The sequence below is a fragment of the Mobula birostris genome, chromosome 26 (assembly GCF_030028105.1).
Source record: "Mobula birostris isolate sMobBir1 chromosome 26, sMobBir1.hap1, whole genome shotgun sequence".
NCBI classification, from domain to species: domain Eukaryota; kingdom Metazoa; phylum Chordata; class Chondrichthyes; order Myliobatiformes; family Myliobatidae; genus Mobula; species Mobula birostris.
In genome coordinates this window covers 12,233,759-12,255,378 of record NC_092395.1, presented here as the reverse complement: position 1 = coordinate 12,255,378, position 21,620 = coordinate 12,233,759, and the positions used below count along the sequence as shown (strand labels likewise).

Below are 21,620 nucleotides of genomic sequence, written 5' to 3'. Positions count from 1 at the left end.
TTTTCAACACTAGATTTTAATAAGAGAATTATCAACTGCCAGAACTTAAATATCAATTTTGTTAGCTTGGAGATTTACTCCAAAGTGGATCACATATCTGTCATAATCTTCTAAATTCAACAGTAATGACTCCTTTCTGTGGAAATAGTTGGACATTTGATGCTGATTTGTCAGTGATTATCAAAAACAGTGTGTGGTTTATCAACTTAAACCTGTAATCTGTACTAATATTAGCATCTTTGTTCTCTAGTTCGGCTGATTATCAGCATCACATCAAATAAAAGAGGTAATTTAAACCATACTTCACTTCAAACTGTACAGCTATAATTCCAGGGTGCAGCATAATTTTGAAAGATATTGCTACCCATCCCTTAAATCTAGCCTCTCTCATCAGATTCCTGGTTCTTCAGCCCTTTTCCTTTTCCACCTATCACATCCCAGCTTCTTACTTCATTCCCCCCTCCCCCCAGCCCACCTGGCTTCACCTATTGGCCCAGCTTCCTCTCCCCCACCCCCCACTTTCTTAACGTGGTTTCTTCCCTCTTCCCTTCCAGTTCTGATGAAGTGTCTCAGCCCGAAACATCAACTGTTTATTCTCCTCTATAGATGCTGCCTGACCTGCTGGATTGCTCCAGCATTTTGTGTGTTACTCAAACGGAGAAAACTGAACATTGCATATATGCTTGATATTCTCTCTGATTGCAGTATACACTTTTTCAACAGATGATATTTCAAGAACCCCTCCCCTCCCACTTTCAAATCTCTTACTAGCTCTTCCTTCAGTTAGTCCTGACGAAGGGTCTCAGCCTGAAACGTCGACTGTACCTCTTCCTGGAGATGCTGCCTGGCCTGCTGCGTTCACCAGCAACTTTTATGTGTGTTGCTTGAAATTCCAGCATCTGCAGATTTCCTCGTGTTTGCGTAAATATTTAGATATTTGCTCAATGTGGAGGTATAGGTATTTTTCTCGTGATTGTCCTCTTAGAAAGCAGTAGATACTGTACATTTCCAGTAATGCTGTTTCTTACGACAGTGGGTATTTATTTTCATGAGCTCCTTATAACACTGGCTAGTTATGAGATTCAAAATTAAGTTTAGATTTATTTGTCATGTACATCGAAACACCAAAACCAACACCAAATTGCTATAAATTGCACATTGCACATTGCACATTTAGACGGAGACGTAATGTAAAGAATTTTACTCTTCTGAAGGATTTAAGAAATAAAGTCAATTCAATTCGATTCAATTCGAAATGTGTTTTTTTTAGATTATGAAGACACGCAGTCTTCTTTTATTGTCATTTAGTAATGCATGCATTAAGAAATGATACAATATTTCCTCCGGTGTGATATCACAAAACACAGGACAGACCAAGACTGAAAAACTAACAAAACCACATAATGATAACATACAGTTACAACAGTGCAACAATACCATAACCCGATGAAGAATACTCCATGGCACAATAAGAAGTTCAAAGTCTCTCAAATGTCCCACATCTCACGCAGATGGGAGAAGGAAGAAAAACTCTCCTTGCCATGCCCGACCACAGTCCGACTCTGAGTCATCTGAAAACTTCGAGCTTCCGATCAGTTCTCTGACACCGAGTACCGAGCACCATCTCTATCCGAACGATTCGACCTCAATCTCGGTCGCCAACAGCAGGCAAAGCCGGGGATTTTGAGGCCTTCCCTCCGGAAGATTCTCGATCGCGCAGTAACAACAGCAGCAAACCTGCGTTTCAGAAATTTCTCCAGATGTTCCTCTGTGCTTTCACGTCTGTCTCCATCAAATCAGAATTGTCCACGGCCCCTATTTAACGGATACAATATCATTTTCACCGGAGGGCTGCGTGCACACACAGCGCGCTGCTATCTCTGCTCCCACCTCATTTATGCCAACAACCAACACAGTCCAAGGCTGTGCTGGGGTCAGCTCGCAAGTGTGGCCATGCTTCTGGTGCTAACAACTTACTAACCCTAACCCATACTGTTGTGTATTTAATATTTCAGTAATGTTTGAGTGATTTTGCACATATATAGGTTGATTAATCATTCTTGTTTCTTTAAATATTTCATTACGGATTATACGTAAATTGCATATATCATCGCGTGAGCTCACATAAAGTGAAGACGAAATTAAACTCGCATTGCTAGATGCTCGCATTTTCTTCGAATTAGTTTAATGTCTTAAAGTTGCAAAACATAACCCGTACGCCTTTGGAATGCGGGAGTAAATGGGAGCACCCGGGGGAAGCCCCCCACCACCACCACCACATGGTCATGGGGAGAATGGAGGAACTCCTTACAGACATTGGTGGGAACTGAACCCCGATATTACAGCTGGCGCTGCAAAGCCTTGTGCTAACCACTGGGCTACCATGCCATGCACTTGTCAGTGGGCTGCATGCTCTACCCATTTCACCCTTCTCTGATCTGGGTGTTAAGGCTACTTTTAGTGCCTTTCACCTCAGGCCGGAGACAAAACTTGGACAAACCTCTATCTGGATCGCTCAGCTGAGAAGTATTGGTATTAGTATTGGTTTATTATTGACACCTGTACCAAGATACAGTGAAAAGCTTGCTTTGCATACGGTGTACACGGATCAAATCGTTACACAGTGCATTGAGCTAGAACACGGTCATGCTGAGTAAAGTGTAGAAGCTACCAAACGAGAGCAGTGCAGGTAAACGATGAAGTGCAAGATCATAACAAGGTAGATTATACTTTATACTTTATTGTCGCCAAACAATTGGTACTAGAATGTACAATCTTCAGAGCGATATTTGATTCTGCGCTTCACGCTCCCTGGATTACAAATATTAAATACTAAAGATATTAAACATATTAAAATTAGTAAATAATAAAATTTAAATTATAAATCATAAACAGAAAATAGAAAAATGGGAAGTAAGGTAGTGCAAAAAAACCAAGAGGCAGGTCCGGATATTTGGAGGGTATGGCCCAGATCTGGGTCAGGATCCGTTCAGCAGTCTTATCACAGTTGGAAAGTGTGAGGTCGAGAGTCCATGTTATTGTAAAAGAGATCCATTCAAGATCCTCAAACAGTAGGCAAGAAGCTGTCGTTGGGCCTGGTGGTGTGTGCTTTCAGGCTTTTGTATCTTCCACCCAACGGGAGAGGGAAGAAGGGAGAATGCCTGGGTTGGATGGAGTCGTTGACTGTGCTGGCTGCTTTGCTGAGGCAGTGAGAAGTATAGATGGAGCCCATGGAGGGGAGACTGGCTTCTGTGACATGCTGACGTGTGTCCACAACTCTGTAGTTGCCATACCAAGCCATAAGGAGAGCTTGATGGTTCTGAGCCTGTACTCACTAGAGCTTAAAAAGAATGAGCAGCAACTTCATCGAAACCTATTGAATATTGAAAGTCCAGATAGGGATGATGTTTCTAATAGTGGTATAGTCTAGTATAGTCACAGCCTCAGAATTAAAGGTTATCCCTCTAGAGCAGAAATGAGGAGGAATTTATTTAGCCAGAGGATGATGAAACTGCAGAATTCATTGCCACAGATGGCTGTGGAGGCCAAGTCATTGGGTATACTTAAAGTGGAGTTCACAGGTTCTGGATTAGCTACAGGAAGTTCTTGATCATCAAAGGTCAAGTGAAGGCGAGAGAATGAGTTTAAGAGGGAAAACAAACCATTCATGATCAAATGGTGGAGCAGACTTAGTGGGCCAAATAACCTAATTCTGCTCCTTTGTCTAAAGGCCTTATGCATCCAGACAGAATGCTTCTACAGTTCACCGATAAAAATGGTTAAGAGTTGACAGGGACATGCCGAATTTCTTTAGCCTCCTGAGGATGTTAAGGCATTGGTGAGCTTTCTCGAATTTTCAAGTTAATAGAGCTATAAAGGGAATATAGCAAGCAAACATTTTTGTCGCACAAGCAGTTATTTCAGAACAGACTGTAATGATAAACGATGTTTACTGATGTTGTTGTAGACAATATGTAGTGATTGTGTTGACGTTCATAACAAACAAGACTTTTTTTTAAGAGAACCACGTTAACTGATATCAACCTTCACTGAATGTGTTTATCAGCAAATATATGGACGCATCTCTTTATCTGTAGGCGTGCACAATAACACACTGCTGAGGTAAAGGACATGTTCTTTATTTTCTATTTCTCCTCTTCTTTCTTGAAGCCGTAGTTTTGATCTGGTGTATATTTTCAAGGCTTACAAAATACGAGGATCTTGCCCGAGCTGTTAGACTTCACAAGGTCAGTTCCTGTGGGCCATTCCACGCTCTGATGGCTCAACATTTAGCTTTTAACACTGCCTTTGCTTGTTGTTCACACTGGGCAGTGGTTCCCAATCTGGGGTCCATGGGCACTTGCTCATGGTATTGGTCCTTGGCATAAAAGAGAGTTTGGGAACCCCATTAGTAGGGAGATCTGGCATCAGAATTGAACAGGCACAGGGAACAACATACAGTAATTGTAAAACTAATGTTGGTCCTTGCACACTGCACAGTAACAGGCCCTTCACCTCACCTTGTCAATGCCACAAGGGTACCATTCTATACTAATCCAATTTACCTGCAGTAGGTCCATAGCTTCAATGGCCAATGCAAATTTCTACAGGTGTACCATGGAGAGCATTCTAACTGGCTGCATCACCGTCGGGTATGGGGGTCTCCCACACAAGACTGAAATAAGCGGCAGAGAGTTGTAATCTCAGTCAACTCCAACATGGGCACCAGCCTTCGTATTGTCCAGGACATCTTCAAGGACCAATGCCTCAAAAGCTTGGCCTCCCTCATTAAGGGTCCATCACCTCGGTCATGCCTTGTTCTCATTGGTACCATCAGGAAGGAGGCACGGAAGTGTGAAGGCACACAGTGACCGATTCAGGAAGAGTTTCTTTCATGATGATGATGATAACTATGGGAATGAGACTTTCTATAAAAAGATTTACAAGATGCTGCCAGGGCTCAAGGGCCTGAGTTATAGGGTGGACAGTCTAGGACTTTGCTCCTTGGAGTGTAGGGTACTGGAGGGTGACCATATAGAGATGCATAAAATCATAAGGGGCATAGATAGAGTGAATGCACTCAGTCCTTTTCCCAGGGAAAGTCAACTAAAAATGAGAGGGCATAAGCTTAAGGTGAGAGGGAAAAGATTTAACAAAGAACTCAGGGGGCAATTTCTTTATGCAGAGGGTGGTATATACTTGGAATGATCTGCCACAGAGAGTGGCTGAGGCAGGTACAATACTGTCATTTAAAAACATTTGGATAAGTAAACACGAGAAATTCTGAAGATGCTGGAAATCGAAAACAATACACACAAAATGCTGGAGGAACACTGCTGTGCAGGCAGCATCTATGGAAATGAGTGAACAGTCGACATTTCGGGCCAAGCCCCTTCTTCAGGACTGGAAAGAAAAGGGGAAGACATGGATAGGAAAGGTTTACATGGATATGGGCCAAACATGGATAAAAGGGGCTAGCTTAATTGGGCACCTTGGTTGTCATGGACACGTTGGGCTGAACAGCTATTTCTGTCACTTTATGACCTATCTCTCTATAATGTGATGCATTAGTTTACTTGCCGGTTGAAAGCCACTTCTCCTTGCTGATCATTAGTTGCAGCAACTCTTTCCCGTTGGTTGCCTTGTATGCCACAGCACTTATGTTCAGTTTCAGTTGTCCAAGGGGCTTTTCTTTGTCTCTGAGCACTCATCTTCACAGAGGTCGCAACCAGTGCTGAAGAACCATTGAGAAAGTATGGTGCAGATATAGGAGGGCCCCCGTGCACTCTTAGCTAAGTAGCTGTTTTCTGAATGTTTAGTTTTGTGGTTGTGTAATTTGGGGAGACTTAATGAGATACCTGTAGAGCTTGAAGTGATTCTGAATATTTAGTACCGTAGTTTGTGTAACTTAAAGTGGCGGGGGGGGGTGCGGTTGAATGTTTTACTGTAAATAAATGATTGATGTGCTTATTCGTAATCAGTGTCTTCTGTCTCACTTCCCAAACCCATGAACCTGCTCCTCATAGCACCTCTATCAGGCCAGTCTTCAGTCTCTTCCAATCCTATGTTGGGATACACAAACCCTATTGGAGTAGAGTAAATTTTCCCCAACTATTTCAGAACAATTCAGACATCAGACGTCAGACGTTCCTGACCGACAAAACCTCACCCCCGATGAAATTCATCTGTGACAATGTGACCGTTTCAAAGAAGGAATCAGATTTTGTACCACAATTCTTTATGATATGGCGTCATTGGAATATAAGAAAACCCAGACGTGACAATGCAGCCAGTCAATCCTGCTCTCTCTATGTTCACAGTATTTACAGTACAGATAAGTATCCAGATCACATCTCAGAATCTGAGCAGGTTATGTAGCAACTTCATGTATCCCGGATAAATTCAACAGACGATGCACAATCCTTATAAACTACGCATAGCCTGCTCTAACCATATGCAAACTATTCCCCTCCAAAGATACTGACTACCTTGCTGAGTTGCTCCAGCATTTTGCGTGTTGCTCTGAACCGCACACAGTATCTTTAGACTTCCTCAAATTTCACAGGTGGTATGCAACTGCCAGACAACATGAAAAACTATATCTGTACAACCTTCATAGACCATGTAAAAGATCAATAAATAATTTCCAATCTCCACAAATATTGTTGACTCTCAAACAGCCAGATGTAGCCTTTGTAAACCAAGTTTAATTTACTCATCGGTGAGCAAGTTCTGTAAGAGACAAATCCTGCTGATAACATATGACAATAAGACATAGGAGCAGAATTAGGCCATTTGGCCCATCGAGTCTGCTCTGCCATTCTATCATGGCTGATTCGTTATCCTTGGCTATCCCATTCTCCAATCTTCTTCCCCCTACCCTTTGGCACCCTTACTAATCAAGAACCTATCAACTTCTGCTTTAAATATAACCAGTGATTGCCCTCCACAGTCTGTGACAATGAACTTCACAGACTCACCGCCCTCTGCCTAAGGAAATTCCTCCTCAGCTCTGCTCTAAAGGGATGTACTCATATTCTGAAAACACAAATGAAAAAAAAAGGGTTGGTTTAAGAAATCTCAGTGTTTTGAGGAATAACACATAGATATAGGTTATTATTATTTAACTTTCCAAAGTTATAGTTTGTGTTATAAATATCAATAAAGTAATAGTCAAAATCAAACACTTTATTTATTCACAACATTGCAAATAGAAGAGCAAAATTACGAATATCAAAACAATAATAACAATGGAAAGGGTATCACTTTTATTCCATGGTTTGAATTGTTGTGGATTAGATAATGAAGATTTATCAGTTTAATTGTTGACCTTCCTTATTATTTCTATTCAGACACTGAGAAAATGATAATAAAGGATTGTTTTAAACTTGTCTGTCAACTAAATAATTAAATTGCAAACCATAATTACTTCATCAGAAATCTGTTCCTTTTAATAGAACTGTGCAGAATTAAAATTCCAACTTCCTTTTTGATTCTACCTAGACTGCCAGTCTTGCCAACTTCCAAGGAGATCAACGTGTGTATGATGGTCCATTTGATCCTTGTATAAATTTTGATACCATTTTTTTCTGACTCTTCAACAGAAATCACTGGCTATAAGACTGAAGGGTGTAAATCTAGTCAATTAAATATGGGGCCATGAAATTAACTCCTGGTTTTAAATCAAACACCTCCAAGAGGACCAGAACCTTGTTATAGGGTTTGAAGATGTGCGTGCCTCAATGATGCAAAGAGCCATCTTGACAGGAACACTCACATCACGCTGGAGGAACTCAGCAGCTCGGGGCTTAATGCTTCGGCTCTTGATAGGGTCAGCTATGCCAAACAGGTCAAAGGGTAGAGGCCAGATGAAGAGTGGTCCACCAGTTCTCCAGGTTCCGGGGTTCAGCTCAGGGCTAACAACCCTGAGTGGTAAAACAAAATTGTTATAGAAAAAGCAACAAAAAAATCCTTCTACATCTGAGTATGGTAGTATTCCTGAGTCTCCACCTGGGACTTGCATGGCTGACAGTAGTGAAAACTGAGAAGCTACTGACGTGAAGAAGGAACCCTGAACACCACCAGAGCTGGAGGGCCTTCATCGCTGCCCTAAATACCAGCGGCGTCATGTGCAGTAAGTAGGTGTAAATCAAACAATCTGCTGCAGGAAGTTAAGGGTTTCAGAAGGCTGCAATTGAAATTGGAACTGGAATGGGTTTATCATTGTCATATGTACTGAGGTACAATGAAAGGCTTATCTTGCATTCTGTTCATTCAGATCAATTCATTAACCTTTCCCACCATTGAGGACATCTTCAACTTTTCATCCTAGGTACCATTCCCTTCATCCCTGGAATAAGATGGCCTACTCTTGCACCTCAGTTAAAAATGTTTGAATTAATTCAATTGGTGCCTCAAGAAGGTGGCATTCTTCATTAAGAATCTTCACCGTCTAGGACATGCTCTCTTTCATGTCATATTTCTCATAATAAATCTGAATATGATTCTAATCATTTCAAATATTTCCGTGCTCCACAAAGGGAAAATGATGTTCCTGGCAATTGGATAATCTATGACTTATTCCAATCAGCTAATAAGCAGCATTGGGAATTTGGAACAGAATATAGCTACAATACTCAGCATAAAGTACTGGATAGTGATCAAGCTTAAGGAATCCTCATGGATGTCTTATATAATTATATTATAATAAGAGGAACATAATCCGCCAGTATTAAAGGAGATGATTTGCTTCAGGGTGCTTGTGTCAATTCTTTGGAAGAGTAAGTCCATTGTTTCAACTACCCTGCTCTTTCCCAAAGTCTTGTAGATCTTTCATTTTTAAGAGTATAGCCAATTCTATTCCTTTGTCAGTTTCCATTAGGTTGTACTGTAGGGTAATGTAATGGGGAGAAATGTTCATAATTCACAACGTTGAGTTGGGGTTTCACTTTAAGAGGGCGGTCTGACATGATGACATTATTACGTAAAGAGTTTTAGTGCAATTTTGTGCTTAGGTTTTGGAGTTCAATAAAATGTGTTATGGGTTTCATTAAACATAAAATGCCTCATTTCGTTTTATTTGTGAAAACCTACAGTACATTCCAGATTATAAAGACTTGAAAGGTCCTGTCAAATCCCAGCTGCACTGTACTTGTTCCATGGAGTTTCTCCCCTTTGAGTGGAGTTTCTGCAGATTTTCATCTGAAGTACCATACTCATATATCACTGGAATCAGAGAACAGGTCTGTGGGCCCAGATGGCCTACTCTTGAACCTCAGTTAAATATTTCAACTGGATTTTAACATGGGTGAGGAGACTAAACTAAAGCTTGACTTTTATTGGATGGTACGACTGGAGAGGATCTTTGGCTAATTGAAGGCAGGAACTGTGACTGTTTACAAGATAAAAAAAATTAAACATAGCATGCCACAATTTACTAACCCTAACCTGTGATCTTTGGAATGTGGGAGGAAACTGGAGCACCGGGAGGAAACCCACACAATCATGGGAAGAACATGCAAACTCCTTACAGACAGCAGCTGGAACTGAACCCTGATCTTACAGCTAGCACTGTAAAGCATTACACTAACTGCTTCGCTATTGTGATGACCCCAGTTTCTTTCCCCTTTCTCAATTCAAGGAATTTGAATCTAATTATGAGCATCCTAAACACTGAGTTCAATTTATATGGCACATTAGGTCATAGCTCAGCATCATCTTGTTCATCCATTAACTAGGAGGGTTTAAAAACCCATAAGACTATAGGACCACAGACATAGGAGCAAATTAGGCCATTCAGCCCATCAAGCATGCTCTACCATTCCATCAAGGCTGATTTATTAATTTCATTCTCTTGCCTTCTACCCAATATCCTTTGACACCCTTACTAATCAAGAACCTTTCAACTTCCACTTTAAATATACCCAATAACTTGGCTTCCACAACCATCTGTGGCAATGGATTCCACAGGTTTACCACCCTCCAACTAAAGAATTTCCTCCCTATCTCTGTTCCAAAGAAATGCCCTTGTACTCTTGAGTCTGTGCACTCTGGTTCTAGAACTCCTCTGTTACAGGAAACATCCGCCCCACATCCACTCCATCTAGGCCTTTCAATATTTGATAGATTTCAATGAGATCTCCCCTCATTCTTCTAAACTCCAGCAAGTACAGGCCTAGAGCCATCAAACACTCCTCACACATTAACACTTTCATTCCCTGGAGCAAAACAGATCTCCAAGCCATGCTAATCACAAATAAAATTCAGACTGATAGATTATTTAAGGCTGATTTATACTTGTGCGTATGGGCTACGCCATAGCCTACGCTGTAGGCCTGATTTATACTTTTGCGTAGCCCTACGCCGCAGCGAGCACGTGTAGTTGTGTCTGCGTCGCTCTGCAATTCACCACCAAAACGCTAGTTGGCGGTGGGGTTTCTATGCCACTATGTTGAGTTTCTTCATGAGAGACATGGACGAGGAAATGCATTTCAAATATTTTTGGATGTGGGCAGGTAGATTTGACGATTTAGATTTACGATTTCGCCTCCAACCATTTATTTCGCATCAGTGTACAGACACGGTGGAGAAAAGCAATGGGAAATGCATAGGAGGAAATGCGATGCTACCAAGCGGACCAATCACAGCTGTTGCGGTCTGCGTCGCTGCGATGTGTGAGTTACATTTTTGGGGAGGTGCACGTCACCCTACGGCATAGGGTACATGGTACCTATGGCGTACATTTGACGCAGAAGTATAAATTGGGCGTAACTCACAAGCATCATGAACTGTCCTTACCCCCTGACTCTATTTCATTACTTTCCTTCCATTTTTGTTGAACCTGATACAGAAAAGAAAATTTCAGGTCACTGCCGACTATCATAAAACATAAAACAGCGCAGCACGGGAACAGAGTTTTGGCCTACAATGTTGTGCTGAACCAAATAAGACAGTATTTATTATTGAGTAATTAAATGGCCAACTAAACCAATCCGTTCTGCTTATACGATGCCCATATCCTTCCACTTTCCTCACATTTAATTGCTTATCGAAACTTCTCTTGAAATTCCCCAATGCATCTGCCTTGACCATCACTCCAGGCATTGCAGACACCCACCACTCTCCTTGAGGAAAACTTGCCTCTCACATCTCCTTTGGAATTACCCTCTCTCACTTTAAATGCACACCCTCTGCTATGAGACATTTCAATTCTGGGAAAAGTCAAGGAACTGGCACCTAATGATCACACTCAGAGACCCAATGAAACATGAGATCTCCCCATGGAGGAAGGTAAAAGCATCTTTTTCATCACATTGACAAGGAGCACTAAAGTTTAATTATTTTCAGACAGTGTTCCTCACAATTTCCCAGGAACTGAATTTTGCGCCTTTTTATGCATAGGGCTGGATATAAGCTATACTCAGAGCTGACCCAGGGAAATCCAATCCTGGCAGACAAGTTTAAGGAATTTCCATTTCTATTCAATGTGAATTCAGATTTAATGGGCTTGATTGAGAAAGCGTTGACACTGTGCTCTCCTGTAACTGTTAGGGAGTTGAGTAGGCAGTGCATATTTGCATAATAGTTTGGAACATTTTGCTTAGCAAAATTCAGGATAGATAATTAAGTTTAAAATTAAAGTTATAATCTTCCACCACCCTCCCTTCAGCATGAAAAGAGATTGAGGTACGTTTTTAAAGATCAGTTACCTCCTCTGAATGGGTTATAATATTGGTCAATGCATTGCATCCAGTCTGGTCTTAACTTCGCATGTAATGAGAAACCATTGACTTCTTGCTGGAGATATCTAATTTTCCTGATTCCCTTGCCTTGACCTCAGCATCCAGTAAATATTGTCCTTTTGCAAATACGAGGAAATCTGCAGATGCTGGAATTTCAAGCAACACAGCGGTGAACGCAGCGGGCCAGGCAGCATCTATAGGAAGAGGTACAGTCGACGTTTCGCGCCAAGCTGAAGGGTCTCGGCCCAAAACGTCAACTGTACCTCTTCCTATAGATGCTGCCTGGCCTGCTGTGTTCACCAGCATTTTTTGTGAATATTGTCCCTTCATCGATTTAGACCATAAGACCATAAGATATGGGAGCAGGATTAGGCCATTTGACCCATCGAGTTTGCTCCATCATTTCATCATGACTGATCCATTTCCCTCTCAGCCCCAATCTCCTGCCTTCTCCCCATATCCCTTCATGCCCTGGCTAATCAAGAACATATCAACCTCTGCCTTAAATATATCCAATGACCTGGCCACGACAGCTGCCTGTGGCAACGAATTCCACAGATTCACCACTCTCTGACCCAAGAAATTCCTCCTAATCTCTGTTCTAAAAGGACAATGCTCCATTCTGAGGCTGTGTCCTCTGGTCCTAGACCCACCCACTATAGGAAACATCCTCTCCACATCCAGTATATCGAGGCCATTCAACATTCGATTGGTTTCAATGAGTTTTACACAATGTGTTTACATTTTAGCAATGGTTAATTGGAAATCCATAAGGAATGGCAAAATTGAATGGGATGGCACAGTAACAACAGTTAGTGCAATCAGTTCACAGCACCGGCAACCACTGATCGGGGTTCAATATTGTTATTGTTATTTTTATATGAAAATACACTTTATTCATAAGGAAACTTATTTACAATAATAAATTGTGAAAGGCCTTTTCATGCTTACATTCATAGTCAATGCGTTAAGTAGCGTTCTATTCATCATCATCATTTTGAGCCGTGGCATATGACATGGGCGACCTTGGTCTTTCCATGACCATGACTGCGCTTGCCAAATTTTTCTACAGAAGTGGTTTGCCATTGCCTTCTTCTGGGCAATGTCTTTACAAGGCGGGAGATCCCAGCCATTATCAATACTCTTCAGAGACTGTCTGCCTGGCGTCAGTGGTCACATAACCAGGACTTGTGATGTGTACCAGCTGCTAGTGTGACCATCCACCACCTGCTGCCGTGGCTTCACATGACCCTGATCAGGAGGGAGGCTAAGCAGGTGTTACTCCTTGCCCAAGGGTGACCTGCAGGCTACTGGAGGGAAGGAGCACCTTACACCTCCTTCAGTAGAGACGTATCTCCAGCCCGCCACCTCAAGTATTTTATTACATTTCCTAAAACCAACATCACGGTTGCTACTCATGTGGCTCCTTGGGGTAGTTCACTACTCCAATAATCAAGGAGCTTCCTCACCCAAACTGGCCCGTCCCTCTCCAGCAGTGAGAGGACCCTATGCTGTGGGACTTCTCTGCAGAGCCTTTGCAGTGGCTGCGCTGAGCTTCAGTGCATCTCTCAGCACCTACAGCCTGGAATGTTTCGAGTCCCATCACTGAATATAAGGAGTTTGCACACTCTCCCTGTGACCACTTGGGTTTCCTCCAGGTGCTCTGATTTCGTTTCACATTGAGGTTAGCGTTTGCTAAGTTGTGGGCATGCAATGCCTGGCACTGGAAGTGTGGCAATATTTGCTGGCTGCCCCAGCACAACCCTCCCTGATCTGATTGCACTGTACACTTTGACATTCAGTACACATGACAAAGTCAGCTAACTTTTAAGATGGCTAATTTACACAACGACAGAAAGGAAAATGGATCTCAGGCAAAGATTAGATCAGATATGAACTTGCTGAATGCCAGAACGGACTTGGAGAGGCCAAGTCTGGCAAGGGTATATTCTCTTATTAGTGTACTGAAGGCTGACTACATACGTTCAGTAGCCACTTTATTATTTACAGCAGGGGGACCTGGTGTGGCCTTTTGCTGCTGTAGCCCATCCTCTTCAAGGTCTGACAGGTTGTGCATTCAACGATGCTCGTCTGCACACCACCGTTGTAATGTGTGGTTATTTGAGTTACTGTCGCCTTCCTGTCAGCTTGAATTAGTCTGGCCATTCTCCTCTGACATCTCTCATTTGTGCCCACAGAACTGTCACTCAGTGGATGTTGTATTTTTGCTTTACGAGCCATTCTCTGTAAAGTCTAGAGACTGCTGTGCATTAAAATCCCAGGAGCTCAGCAGTTTCTGAGATACTGAAGCCACTCTGTCTGGCATCAACAATCATTCCACCGTCAAAGTCTCTTAAATCACATTTCTTCCCCATTCTGATGTTTGGTCTGAACAACAACTGAACCTCTTGACCATGTCTGCATACTTTAATGCTTTGAGTTTCTGCCACAAGATTGGCTGATTACATATTTGCATATTAAGAGGAATAGATAAAGTGCACAGCCAACGTCTCTTCCACAGGGCACCACTGCTCAATGCAAGAGGACATGGCTTTAAGATAAGGGGTGGGAAGTTCAAGGGGGATATTAGAGGAAGGTATTTTACTCAGAGAATGGTTGGTGCATGTAATGCACTGCCTGAGTCAGTGGTGGAGGCAGATACACTAGTGAAATTTAAGAGACTACTAGACAGGTATATGGAGGAATTTAAGGTGGGGGGTTATGTGGGGGACAGGGTTTAAGGGTCAGCACAACATTGTGGGCTGAAGGACCTGTACTGTGCTGTACTGTTCTATGTTCTATAAATGAGCAGGTGTACAGGTGTACCTACTAGAGTGGCCATTGAGTGTTTACTCTGAATACACACAGTATACTCTAATAATATAGTCTTATGATTATTTTCTCATGACTGTCATTTCAATGCAGTGTTCGGTGGGGCCACCACGGTAGTGTAGCGGTCAGCACGATATTACCACAGATTGGAGCGTTGGAGTTCAGAGTTCATTTCCAGCACCCTCTGTAAGAATGTTTGTACGTTCTTCCTGTGTGCATGGGTATTCTAGATTCCTCCCTCAGTTCATATACAGTACGTACCGGTTAATAGGTCAATTGATCACTGTAAATCGTCCTGTGATTTGGCTAGAGGTTAAATCAGCTGGCTGCTGGTGGCGCGGCTCAGTGGGCTGGAAGGGCCTGTTCTGTGCTGTATCTCTGAATAAATAAAAATAAAAATACATAAGTTTTGAGGACTTTGGATACCTGGAGGTGTTGTGTTTAAGATCAAATTAGAGCAGCATTAGCCCTTTCAAATAACCTCATAACACTATTTGAAAGAGAGAAAGGACTTTGCCTTCAGTTGGTGCTCAAACTTACATGCCATCAGGAGATCAGTTGATCTCTTTTCTTGGACAGCATGGTGGCACAGCAGTTAATGCTTCTACTTCCCAGCTCCTGCATCTGACCTGACAGTGCGTGCTGTCCGCTGGAGTTTCTATGTTGTCCTCATCAGTCAGTGGCCTTCTGTCTGGTGCCGTACTTTCCTCCTGCATTCCAAGGGTGTGCTGGCAGGTAAAGTTCAAAGTTCAAAGTGCATTTATTGTCAAAGTATGTATACATTATACAACCTTGAGCTCTGTCTCCTAACAGAGAGTCATGAAACAAAGAAACTCAAAAGAACCCATTAAAAAAAGAAGGCCATCAAACACATAATGTGCAGTGAAAAACAAAAACAAATCATGCAAACAATAAATGCAAGCGAATTGTCTTCTGTACTGAAGTCCACAAAGAAAGTCTGTCCACGAACCTTTAGTTCAACACAGAGCGTAGCAGCGAGCTGACAATTGTGAATTACCCCTTTGTTGCAGGTAAGTAGCAAAAGAAAGCAAGTTCAAAGTTCAAAAGTCAATTTATTATCAAAACGCTTTTATGTTATTGATACACTATCAATTACACCAAAAGACTGGAAGTAGAGTAAATACTGAAAGGCTTTTATTGACATTAAGTGGTCCAATGTCCATGCTGAGTATCTGCCCTGGACTGAGGGGGAGGAGCAGTGGCACAATTGCCTTTATTCAGGGGTCTGTGGGAGGAGCCACAGGCGCAGTCAGTAGAGGGGCATGTCCAGACAGGTAACCCGGTTACAACATATATATATATGGTTTACCACAGTTATCATATACTACCCTGAGATTTGTTTTCTTGTGGGCATTCACAGTAAATATAAACAAACACAACAGAATCAATAAACAACTGCACATAGGAAAGACGGGCAAACATCCATAAGAGCATAAGACATAGGAGCAGAATTAGGCCTCTTGGCCCATTGGGTCTGCTCTACCACTCAATCATGGCTGATCCTTTTTTCACCTCCCCAGCCTTCTCCCCATAACTTTTGATGGTGCCAATCAAGAACTTATCAAACTCCACCTTAAATACACCCAATGACCTGGCCTCCACGGCTGCCTGTGGTAACAAATTCCACTAATTTACCACACTCTGGCTCACGAAATTTCTCTGCCTCTCTGTTTAAAATGGATGCCCCTCCATCCTGAGGCTCTGCCCTCTTGTCCTAGACTCCCCCACCATGGGAAACATCCTTTCCACATCTATCTGTCTAAGCCTTTCAACATTCAAAAGGTTTCAATGAGATTCCCCCTCTTCTTTCTAAATTCCAGGGAGTACAGACCCTGATCTATCAAATGTTCTTCATATGATAACCCTTTCATTTCCAGAATCATCCTTGTGATCCTCCTCTGAACCCTCTCCAATGCCAGCACAAGTTTTCTTAGATGAGGAGCCCAGAACTGTTCACAATGCCTGCAATGCCTTGTGAAGCCTCTGCATCACATCCCTGCTCTTGTATTCTAGAAATGAATGCTAACATTGCATTTGCCTTCCTCACCACCACCTCAACCTGTAAGTTAACTTTTAGGGTGTTCTGCACAAGGACTTACAAGTCCCTTTGCATCTCAGATTTATGTATTTTCTCCCTGTTTAGAAAATAGTCTGCACATTTATTTCTTCTGCCAAACTGCATGACCATGCATTTTCCATTATATGTCATTTGCCACTTTCTTGCCCATTCTCCTAATCTGTCTAAGTCTGTCTGCAGCCTACCTGTTTCCTCAACATTTCCTGCCCCTCCACCAATCTTCGTATCATCTGCAAAATTGGCAAAAAATCCATCAGTTCCATTATCTAAATCGTAAAAGCATAAAACACCAACCCCTGCAGAACACCACTAGTCACTGGCAGCCAACCAGAAAAGGACGGTTTTATTCCCACTTGCTGCCTCCTACCACTCAGCCAATGCTCTAACCATGCCAGTAACTTTCCCGTAATACCATGGGCTCTTAACTTGGTAAGCAGCCTCATGTGTAGCACCTTGTCAAAGGCCTTCTGAAAGTCCAAATATACAACAACCACTGCATCCCCTTTATCTATCCTACTTGCAATCTCCTCAAAGAATTCCAACAGGTTCATCAGGCAAGATTTCCCCTTAAGAAAACCGTGCTGACATTGTCCTATCTTGTCCTGTGTTACCAAATATTCCATAACCTCATCCTTAGCAATTGACTCCGACATCTTCCCAGCCACTGAGGTCTTGCTAAATGGTCTATAATTTCCTTTCTGCTGCCTCCCTCCTTTCTTAAAGAGTGGAGTAACATTTGCAATTTTCCAGTCCTCTGGCGCTACGCCAGAATACGATGATTTTTGGAAGATCATTACTAATTCCTCCACAATCTCTACCGTTACCTCTTTCAGAACCATAGGGTGCAGTTCATCTGGTCTAGGTGACTCATGCACTTGTAGATTTTTCAGCTTTCTGAGCATCTTCTCCCTTATAATAATAACTGCACTCACTTCTCTTCCGTCACAACCTTCAACACCTGCCACAGTGTCTTCTACAGTGATCTCCTTGACCCCCATTATTTTTCTCTCTGGTCTCAAGTTTTCTTGCATTCCAATATCTACCCTCATCTCTCTTTTATTTTTTATATACTTGAAAAAGCTTTTTCTATCCACCTTGATATTATTTGCTAGCTTGCTTTCATAGTTCATCTTCTCCTTATTAATGATTCTTTTAGTTGCTTTCTGTAGGTTTTTAAAAGCCTCCCAATCCTTTATCTTCCCACTAATTTTTGCTTTGTTGTATGTCCTCTCTTTTGCTTTTACATTAGCTTTGACGTCTCTTGTCAGCCACGGTTGTACTGTTTTGCCATTTGAGCATATCTTTGTTTTTGGAATACATCTATCCTGCTCCCTCCTCATTTTTCCCAGAAACTCAAACCACTGCTGCTCTGCTGTCATCCCTGCCAGCATCTCCTTCCAATTTACTTTGGCCAACTCCCCTCTCATACTGCTGTAATTTCCCTTACTCCACTGAAGTATTGCTACGTCAGACTTTACTTTCTCCCTATCAAATTTCAAGTTGAACTCAATCATATTGTGATCACTCCCTCCTCAGGGTTCATTTACCTTAATCCCCCAATCACCTCCAGTTCGTCACTTAACACCCAATCCAATATAGCTGATCCCCTAGTAGGCTCAATGATAAACTGCTCTAAAAACCCATCTCACAGGCATTTAACAAATTCTCTCTCTCGAGATCCGTTTCCAACATCTTCCAATCTACCGGCATGTTAAAATCTCCCATGACTATCATAGCATGGCCCTTTTGACATGCCTTCTCCATTTCCTATTGGAATCTGTAGTCCAAATCCCAGCTGCTGTTTGGAGGCCTGTATATAACTGCCATCAGGGTCCTTTTTCCCTTGCAGTTTCTTAACTCAACCCACAAGGATTCAACATCTTCCAATCCTATGTCACATCTTTGTAATGATTTGATGCCATTCTTTACCAGCAGAGCCACACCCGCCCCATGAACCAGCTTCTCAGCCATGCATTTATCTGGCAAATCATCCTGTTTCTACCCTCACTGGTACGTGGAACAGGTAGCAATCCAGAAATTACCATCCTGGAGGTCCTGCTTTTCAGCTTGCTGTCTGGCTTTCTAAATTCCCTCTCCAGGACCTCTTTGCTTTTCCTTCCTAAGTCATTGGTACCAATATGTACCAAGACAACCGGCTGCATCCCTTCCCTCTCCAAAATGCTGCCGACGCAATCTGGGATGTCCCTGACCCTAACACTTGGAAGGCAACATTCTATAGAATGTGCAAAAGGCAATAACTTATGTAAATATAAAATGGAAAATAATCATCATAAATAAATAAGTAATAAATATTGAGAACGTGAGTTGCAAAGTCCTAGAAAGTGTGTCCATCAGTTAAGTAATGGGGTGAGTGAAGGTTGTTCCCTTCAGATCAAGTGGACCTGATAGGCATATAATGTGCAGAACCCATGGGAATGGGGTTTGGGATTGATGAGAGCTAGCGAAGATGTAATAGACCGAATTGTCTTAAGCATTGATATAAGTGACTTATATGCGTTGTACGACTTTGCTTTGTAAAACTTGGCTGCCTCCTACACAGCGACAGTGATATCAATAATTCATTTGCCGAGAAACATTTTACTGTTTCCTACTAATCCTACTACCTAAATGCAGGCTCATTCATTTGTGGAATAATTGTAGCTCAGTGTACTCTGCAGCTGTCTGACTTTTAGTTCCCCTGAAGTTTGATTCAGTGTTTCTGCCAAGACCTTGCACATCCTCTGAAACATTAGGAATCACTTGCCTGAAAGAAAGACATTTCTAGCAACATATGGCAGTGTCCAGGGGGGTGGAGGAAGTGGGCGGAGGAATCTGAGCTTTAGAGGAAGTTAATTTGATGTCCTTCGATGGTGCATTTGTCCTCGAAACAGCTGTAAGCTCAAATCGAATCATAATTCACAGCTGCAGCCTAAACTGGGACTTGAAATTTTGCAGCATATGCTCCTGCAGGCTGGCTCTACAGTGGTTGTTAGGGAGCAGACAGCTGTCATTAGGTACTGTATATTGATGAGTAGCAACAAACTAAAAAAAAATAGGATTTTGCAAGTCAGAGTTATAATCAGAATCAGGTTTAAGATCTTAGGCATGTGTTGTGAAATCTGTTGTTTTGCAGGAGAAGTGCACTACAATACATTAAAATAAAAAATATAAATTACAATAAGAAATATATACAGTATTACAAATAAATTAAATGTAATGCAAAAAGAGAAAAAAAGAACAAATATTGAGGTAGTGTAAGTGGGTTCATTGTCCGTTCGGAAATCCAGCGGCAGTGGGGAAGAAGCTGTCCCTAAAGCATCAAGTGTGGCTGTAATCTCATCCCAGGATTTTCCAGGCTTTATGGTATTCACTTTATATTCCAAGCCTGCAACGACGTGAGATAATTTTCAAGATTATTTACCATTGTACATCGAACCAAACAGTGAACTACATCATTTATGTTAACAACCAACACACTCAAGGGTGTGCTGGGGGACGGCTCACAAGTACCGCCACACATTCCGTTATCAGCAGAGCATACCCACAATGCTTGGCAGAACAGCACAGAACACGACAAGCAGCAAGACGACAGCAGCAAAACAAGACTCCATTCAGGCCTCCCATCCATACACACACACAGTCATCTAATCACAAAGGCAGTCCATATTCTTCGGCCCCCAGTCCCTTGCGGACCCGGATTCAGACTCAGATTTAGACACAGACAGATAGACCTTGGCCCTTCACTTACCCCCTGCCGACTTGTGGATATTCACAGACCCAGGTTCTGAATTATAATCTACAAGGACTAAAATGTCCCTTTGAGTCACTGTTGGGTTGGGGATGTTCTAGAGATACACCTCTGTCTGAACTACAAAGGCACCCAGATACTGTACCATCTGGTGTGCAGCAGAGTCTACTATACCTCTACAAGAGCCACTTAAACAGTATCACCCTCTAATCTCTGCAACACAGTTTCTAAAGCTGTCCAAAGTTATTGCCATCTTTGCATGAAGTTTCAGGAAGTTACCCCTGAGGCAGATTCTGCACAGGAGAGGCCAGTTAGTCTGCTACAAATGAAGGCTGATATTGCTTTACCAGCATAATTGCTCTGCTAGTAATTTTGGAAGTCCTGTCTAGACTTTGCCTATCAACTTCCTTCTGTAGCCAGTTTATAATAGAAATGAGATTCGATTTACCAGCTAATTAACTAACTGTGGAAAGTGATTTCTCAGCACAGGACATTGCACAATAAATCCTACAACGTGTATCGTCAACATGACTCTGCACTCTGTTCTTGACTTAAGCTGAAACCTGAGCCTCATCAAAAGGTTTCCACCTCCAGAGTCAAAGGTTCTGCTAGCCGAAGTTCCACTTCTTACATGAGATATTAAATTGATGTTCATTGGTACTGCCAGATGGAAGTAAATCATAACCACAAGAGATCCTGCAGATGCTGCAAATCAGAATCAGAATCAGAATCAGGTTTAATATCACTGGAATATATGTCGTACAATTTGTTAACTTAGCAGCTGCAGTACATGATTAATGTAAGAAAAAGTAAATCAATTGCAGTAAGTATATATATATAAAAATAGTTAAATTAAAAATTGTGCAAAAACAGAAAAAAAGGTGAGGTAGTGATCATGGGTTCAATGTCCTGGGTGATGATAGTTCTTAATAATGGATCCCGCCTTTCCGAGACACCGCTCCTTGAAGGTGTCTTGGATACAATGGAGGCTAGTACCTCTGATGGTGCTGACTAATTTTACAACTTTCTGTAGCTTCTTACGATCCTGTGCCCCCCCCGCCCCCACCGCCCCATACCAGACAGTGATGCAGACTGTCAGATTGCTCTCCACAGTACATCTGTAGAAGTTTTTGAGTGTTTTAGTTGACAAACCAAATCTCCTCAAACTTAATGAAATATAGCTGCTGTCTTGCCCTCTGTA

At 42.1% G+C, this 21,620-nt stretch overlaps 1 long non-coding RNA gene across 1 annotated transcript; it reads right to left on the bottom strand.

Moving 5' to 3' along the window:
- Positions 1-7,337: 7,337 nt before the first annotated feature.
- LOC140188273 (uncharacterized) lies at positions 7,338-15,397 on the bottom strand. Its single transcript, XR_011883249.1, has 3 exons — positions 15,114-15,397; positions 14,835-14,951; positions 7,338-7,925 (listed from the first exon to the last, which is right to left on the bottom strand). It is a non-coding gene; the product is annotated as an uncharacterized lncRNA (long non-coding RNA).
- Between the last annotated feature and the right edge of the window lie 6,223 nt (positions 15,398-21,620).